This window comes from Oreochromis niloticus, linkage group LG23 (assembly GCF_001858045.2).
Source record: "Oreochromis niloticus isolate F11D_XX linkage group LG23, O_niloticus_UMD_NMBU, whole genome shotgun sequence".
Taxonomy (NCBI): domain Eukaryota; kingdom Metazoa; phylum Chordata; class Actinopteri; order Cichliformes; family Cichlidae; genus Oreochromis; species Oreochromis niloticus.
In genome coordinates, this window is record NC_031986.2 from 9,489,578 (window position 1) to 9,497,159 (window position 7,582).

A 7,582-nucleotide genomic window follows, 5' to 3' on the forward strand; every position below is an offset into this window, starting at 1 on the left:
AGTTGCTGCTTATTGTACACTAAATCTCAGTTTTGCAGAAAAAAATAAATAAAAAATACAACAGTATTTTATTGTGAAAGCCTCATTATAAAACTGCAATTTAACAGAATTTTTCTGGTCTTTTCTGGTTTACTCAAAAGATGTTTCTGATGTTCTGTACCTCTAGCAGGTCTGCAACTTTAATGCATTACAGTCATGATAACATCTAATTTATTTTTAAATAATCATTGTAAGTTGAGTTAGAACCCTGTTCTGACTTCTAACAAAGTGAAAATAGAAATAACGCTATGAATTTATTGCTTTAAAATGTTATTGGTCTATGAAAAAATCCAAATGAATATATTAAAGCCAGTAACCCAATGGACAAAATGTAAGCATTTACAATTGGAAACCAAATCCAGATATAAGTTTAAGAGTTAATATATTGAAAAGCTTAGACCAAGACAATTTACAATTTAATTATTTATTGATCTTAAGGAACAATGAACTGTTACATCAGTCTGAAACACAGATTGTTTCAATAAAATGTGTTCATAAAAAAACACAATGGCAGAACCCCTGGCACTACTTTTAATTAATAAATGTAAGAATTTTTAAACAGCCAATAAGAATTGCTGTATTGCCTTTTCAAAATAGAACAATTGTACTAATATAAATATATCTTTTTCAAATTAAGGTACAGGAATGCAAATGAGGAATTACATAACCAACAATCATACAGAACAGAATAACATTGTCTGAAAATTTTCTGTGCCTCTTAAGCTTGAAGAACTGACCTGATAAAGGGCTGAAATAAACCTTCATGCTGTGAGTGTGGCCCCTTAAATAACTGTTAGTGTGTTTAGTCCATGTTCAGACATCACGCCATTCATAATCTGAAAGTTCCTGTATCAAGGTAAGGACTCTTGGCTTCACGTGAAGACGGGATGTGTTTGTCTTCTCCACTTTAGTGCCCTTCTCTGGATTGATGGAGAAAAAACATCTTGGAAAAAAGAAAAACAGATGATTAGTTGAATTTTATCGAGAACAACTTCACATCAATAACATTATATAATATATACAATAATAACACTTTATTCCAACAATTACTTTAAAGCTATTTAAATGGCAAAATGAAGTCCCCTAAACTCAAAGTCACTTCAAAAACTACTATTTTTTCCAGTTAAGTGCTGGCTAAACTAATCCAAAAAGAAGTACCTCTGCAGAAACTCCAGGGTTGATGCCAGCTGTGATGGGTAATGAATGTTGAAGCAATAATAGCTCCCGAACATCATGCACAGGGCAGAAATGAAGGAGGTGATGTTGTCGTGCACAATGTTTCGGTCCACGCTCAGCATAAACCGTTTAGAAGAATAGCAGGACCGTCCTGAAAAGCAAATAAGAAATATGATCAGTACAGATATCAATATATCTGCGGGTTTAGGGGAGAGAAATATAAGTACTTTGAAGGCCACTTTGACTAACCTTAAAGTGATTATGGCAACAAAACATTGTGCAACTGAAATTTGTTTCCAGATACAATGAAAAATAAAAATGGGAACAGAAAAATACAAGACAGAAATAATAACTTACCACACACCACAATTGTGGGAGTCAAGTAAAGCTGGTCCATCTGTACTTCCCCTGCCAGGCATGTGTCCTCCACATAACAGAACATCGCATCTTCTTTCTCATCAAAGTAGGACAGCAGAAGTAGCACCATGTCTTTGACGTCTTCAGAGCAACCAGTCAGCTCCCCCCTCACCACTTTAAGCTTGGTTACAGCCTGTAGGAGCTTTTTGTTCTTGTTCGCACAGACAGTATTCATGTAGTTCAGGAGCCGCTCCCCCTTCAGATCCACGTTGCGTATCAAAGTTTCATTAAGTCCAATTCCAGTGAGTTCCTTGAAGTGGACTGCCATGCCAAGTTCTCTAAACCAAAATGGCCATTCTTCCATGAGGTATTTTATAGTTTTTCCCTGGTTGACTTGTTTACGCTGTGTGTAGAAAGTCAGTTTCATTAGATTTTTGACTTCTTCAGGATTTGCATCAGTTTTCTGAAACATCATCTTAAGTTTTTCTTTTTTCAGTTGCTGGCTCTCTGTAGTTTCTCCAAGGGGCAGGAATTTCACATCCCAGTTAATGCACCCATAAGTGTCTTGGATTGCTGCTCTCTGTTCTGAAGGAACAGACTCTGTGTCAGACTCATCAGTATGATGCTTTCTTTTTCTTATTTTTGGGGTGGTACATCGCTTCACATTGTCAATTCTGTACTCCAATTGCTTGACTAGAGAGTGATACCCTGGACCAATCACATCTCCCTCTATTATGTCTTGCAGAGATTTTGGATATTTTGCCACCATCTTTTTGGCAACTTCAGTAGAGTTCCTTTTACTTATCCTAGAGCTTTTTTCATCATCTCAGAAACCACAATCCGGACCATTTCCCTTCTCATGCGTGGACTTGGCCGTTTTCCTCTCTCCAGTGATTGCATCAATTCTTCTGGAAACTTGTTCCATGGTATCTGGAATGTATCCATCGAGTCTACACAAAGACTTTGACTGCTGCTGGAGGAGGTTGAGGGTGATTTAGGTGAAACAGATTGTGAGGATTCAGGAGGTTGTGGCGATGCACCAAGCGATGAGCTGCTGTTTTCAGGAGTATGACCTGCAAACAAACACACACACACACACACACACACACACACACACACACCAAAAAGGGTTCAATTTATGCAGGCAACTTCTAGTGCTGTTTGTATCATTCACTACAATACTTGACTTACATCTCAGTTTCCAAGCGGCAATGGCTTTTCGTGCTTGAACTGGCCTCAAGGCTGAGTGCAAATCAGATTCTTCAATGAACTGAAAATCATCATTTGTCTCTACCCCAATTGATTGTAAGGTTTCTTCAAGAATATCCTTTGTCACTTCTGGAAGGTCAGGCAGGACCTCATTGATTGCAGTCCTTAGCAACGTTGGTTCAAAGTCGGTCATTTCTGGAATCAACGAAGAATGACGCACTGACAAAAGGCAAAAGTAATATTATATTTAGTCAAGTAACACTGTGCATATATAAATAAGATGAATTTCTGCTTTTGGGGCATAATACGAGGGGTGGTTTACACCTTTTATTTTCTGCATATATAAAAGGAAAAGGTATTTCACTTTCATTTTTCCCCTCCCATCACAACATTTTTTTAAAATCATTGTAGTAAGCAAACATGCATTTTAATATGGTTTCCCAACAACAGTGGCAACATAAAACAAAGCTTATTTTGACAACACACTGTGTTTTAGAGGAATGACTTGGTGGCCATTAACAAAGTATGATGGTAATGGATAAAAATCAACCAAGTCAGTAATGTTAAGACATTGCAGCCTTGTACTGTCCTTTGTCACCGAGTACACGTGGTATTCAGAAAGATACTCAGCTTGGTGTACATCCAACACAAAATACACTGCTGCATCATTTTTGATTAAAATAATAAGAAGCTCTCCAAACTCAATGGACTCCTCATTTTTTGACACAAGGAAATTCCCCTTTTTATACGATGTACCTTTATACTGTATCTCTGTGCAAACACTAGTATCATTTCCTGTAAAGCCAAACTGTCTCACTGCATATTTAATGGCATCACTGTAGAGGTCGGGGTAAAAGGTGCAACTGTCTTTCACTAGCAGAAACTGACTGCATCCTGGCCCAGCTGAAAGATATGCCTGAAACATCTGATGTCTTTCAGATAAGGTTTGGCAGATGTTTTTAAAGTTTTTCAAACTCCTGGCACATCTTTTGAAGTAACTATGTTTACTTTCAAAACGCATAGTCCATAACCTAATCAAGGGGCCAAATTTCAAAATAAGTGCGGGATAGTGACGGAGGAAATGGTGTTTAGGTTTTAGTACACTGTCTGGAAATAAACACTTTCTTGAATCCAAATATTCTTGGATTATAATGTCAAGATAGGCCACCTGTGACAGTGAGATGTTTTGTGCACAAATCATTTCAACTATGTCTTTGAGCTGGAGCATTAGCTGCCATACATCATCCTTTGGATTTTGGACTTTATCACCAATTATAACAGGTAGCAGCCTTAAGAAATTCCAGTTCTGAATGGCTTGACCTGAAAGCTTGGTTAAATCTGGGTTGACAGCACACGGTTTTGTTAGCGCATCAGCTCCTTTGTACTTGAACTGTTTAATGCGCCGGTTCAAAAGTGCACATGTAAACCATTTCTTTGTCTTAATAAAATACTTCAAGTACAGTGCACTATCATAGGCTAAGACACCCTCAAATATGTCATGGCCTAAACAAGGTGGTAAACCAGGTTGGCAAACATGAAAAGATTTCAAGGTATTAAAAACAGAGTTTACCTTTATCCCTTTGATTTCTTGACTGCCTTCAGCTTGTAGATCGCCCACAGCAGAATTGTAGCTTTCAGGTGTGCGCTGTGGACCACAGACATTTGGATCATTACTCTGAAACTCCCTTCGTGTGATTTCACAGTATCTGCAAAAGTATTCAGAGCGACTGAAGTTCTCAGTAAACCCACCAATGTTGTGTGAACCCAAATTATCACCAGCAATGCTGTGCAAAGCTGCTTTGACTATTTCATCACCAGAAATGATACCATTTTCCTCCAAATCTTTTAAATCTTCTACCACTTTTGAGAAAACCTTTGCGTTTCCAAATTTTTTAAGGTCATTCTCTCCACATAGTAAGACAAGGGACATGTGATCAGTATTGGACCGCAAATGAGCAGGCAAATTTGCCACTGACAGATAGACTGCAACCACTTTGTGTTTTTTCTTAGCGGAGCCAAGAGGATTAACAATTTCAAATGCATCCTGGTACAGAATTAGCTTCAGGCATCCTGGATTGTCAATGAAAAACTTGTTGGACTTAAAGCTTTGTCCATCACTTATGTCTCCAAAAGCCTCAGAGTCAGTTTCACAAGACTGCTGTGACACTGAATTCTTCCATAATTCTGATTCTAATAAGCTGCTTAGTGTTTGTTTCACTGGTATATAGTAGGCAAACCGTGGTGTCATATTTTCATCATTTCCTAATGTTAATTTTTCAGGCTCTACGTATTTGAATATCTTTTTGAATGTCTGAGTTCTTGTGTATGTTGTTCTCAGTGGGCCCTTATGACAGGTAGAAAACAGATCTGACTCCTTAATACAATCACAGATTTTAACAATAGTGTCATCTGTTAGGCACAAGTCATTTTTTAAAAGTGAATGCAATTTACCTAAAGCATAATCCTGGCCCAACAAATGCACGTTTTGCATCTCTTCAACAATTGTCTGTATTGTTGAAGCTGGAAGAAGGAGCTGCCCTTGCAGTTTTAGGTAAAACAAACACACATTCCTAAGGAAGGCCTCACTGAAATTCTGTGGCAGTTCAGTGCCTTCATTTGTTGTTGCCTCATTTAAGCTCTGGGGAGCATCTTCACCTGCAAATACAGCAGAAGACTGAGGAAGTGTCCCCCTATACATGTCGCTTATGCTTTCAACAGAGCATTCTCTATGTTTTCTGGACATATGAGCAGTAAATGACGATTTCACAGAGAACATACTTTTACAACCAGTTACTGGACATGCCACAGGTCGCCCCTCCACTATATGCTGTTTTAAGTGGGATATAAGTTCTTTCACCGTGTGAAACTGGCGCTCACAGAGTGTAGTAGCACATTTTAAGTCTGTAAAAATGGCGCTACCAGCAATAGGGGGTGCAGGTACATTGTGAACCCGATAGAAATGGGCTTTAAAGGCCGCGTAAGCATAAAATGTATGCTTGCAGTCACTACCGATGCATTTGAAAAAATGATGGGGTTCGTTCCTGTGAACTCTACAATGCAGCACATAACCCCTCAACGTCTTCAGCGTTTTGTTACAAAAAGAGCACGAAATCATTGTAGCTGTCGACAGCACATTTGTTTCAGGTTACTAACCACCTATGACCTTTCAATAACCACTGCTTGAAAACAGCATGGAAAAAAATAGGACTAGCCTATCGCTCGGTCAGACGCCATTAATACTATTACTGGAAAACATACTCTCATGTATTTAAAGATAACAGAAAATGCAATGTTAGCTTACCAAAACTTTTGCTCGTGCTAAAATAGCTGAATATCTCAACGTACACACATCTCCACCACTCTGCTCGCAGACTGAGCGCGCAATGTCACGAGCCGCCAAGCTTGCTACTCCCGCAATAATTTAAGTGGTCCAATCAAAGAACAGAAACAAACTCTCACGCTCCGTGATTTGCCAAGGTAGAGCTCGTGTAGTTTTAAATACTAACACACTTTGGGCATTAAAAAAATAAACATTTGAGCAAATGATTAAGTTAACTTTTACTAAATCTGGCTAAAATTGATTGAACGTGGTGCAAAATTAAAGAAATGACTAACATGGAGGAGATGACCAGCTGTCTATTTGAAAGATAATCAGCCCAGCACAGACTCTAGTCTGCTTGGATTTTAACAAGTTTTGGATTTTTCTCCCACTGAAAAAGACCTCCCCCATAGCCATTCACACTACACCAAAGCAATAACAACTAAATGGAATAAAAGTTCCTGTCTTTTAACTGTCTATAAAAAAACAGGACATTTCAACAAAACCTTTCTATTTTATAATTACATGACAGTCTGGCCAGTGGGCTGTCATAACTTTTAGGTCATTTTTAACATTTATTTATTACAATTTAAGACTAAAGACTTATGCTGAATGATTTCATTTATTTACTACAGCAGTTTGTCTTTAAAATGTAGAAAGACTGACAAGTACTGCTGAAATTGTACTGCCATATAAAGAGATCTCTGATGACTTCTTTACACTGACAGAAATTGTACTGATCTGGCCCACTTAAAAAGTGGTTTGTGTGTGACCAACGTTGTAAATGAGTTTGAATGAATTTGTAAAATGTAATACAGATACTTTCTGAATTAAAAAAAAACAAAAAAAATATGTAATTTTAACATTATTTTGTTACCTGTTTCAGTTGTACATGTTGAATTTTAAATTACAATTTTTCAGTGTTTATAAAACAGTAAACTGTAAATTCAACAAGGACATTTGATATTTAAAACATATTCCTACTGTAAAATTAACACTTTTACTTGGTTCAGGACTTTACAGGTATATATGTATTATTTACAAAATGTTGATGTAAATTAAACATTGCTTTTTTGTTTTTCTATTTACACATTTTTGATGTCAAGATTTTACATAATTTTACTGTTAATTTCACAAACATTTTTTACAGTGTGTAAGAGCAGATTCTCACGCTTATAATACAAGGGCATAGTGCAAGCAAGGGTGGATGCATGTTTTCCTTTGAATGTGGTCAGATGCCACGGCTCCCTGTGCCGTAATGTATTTTCAAAGCGAAGGGCTTGTGCAACATTCAGAATGCCCAAACTCTGAGATTGAGGTGAAAAGGAATACATGCTTTTACTTTTTGGAGATGTTTTTCATAAGAAGCCTTGCAGCACCTTCAAAAGCTAGGCAATAGAAGCTGTAAGATTACCAAACAATTACCTGACATAATAAATGGTCAGAATCTTCAGGGATCGGACCAGATGCTGCTAAATGGGA

General features: G+C 37.5%; 1 long non-coding RNA gene across 3 annotated transcripts; it reads right to left on the reverse strand.

Annotated features, from left to right (window-relative positions):
* Window positions 1-447: 447 nt before the first annotated feature.
* LOC106096652 (uncharacterized) lies at window positions 448-7,217 on the reverse strand. Of its 3 annotated transcripts, XR_002058136.2 has the most exons (6): window positions 6,083-7,217; window positions 4,352-4,426; window positions 2,764-3,000; window positions 1,573-2,645; window positions 1,198-1,366; window positions 448-982 (listed from the first exon to the last, which is right to left on the reverse strand). It is a non-coding gene; the product is annotated as an uncharacterized LOC106096652 (long non-coding RNA). The 3 variants fall into 3 exon arrangements; XR_002058134.2 differs by lacking the exon at window positions 6,083-7,217 and having other exon boundaries at window positions 1,580-2,645; window positions 4,352-6,075; XR_002058133.2 differs by lacking the exon at window positions 6,083-7,217 and having other exon boundaries at window positions 4,352-6,075.
* Between the last annotated feature and the right edge of the window lie 365 nt (window positions 7,218-7,582).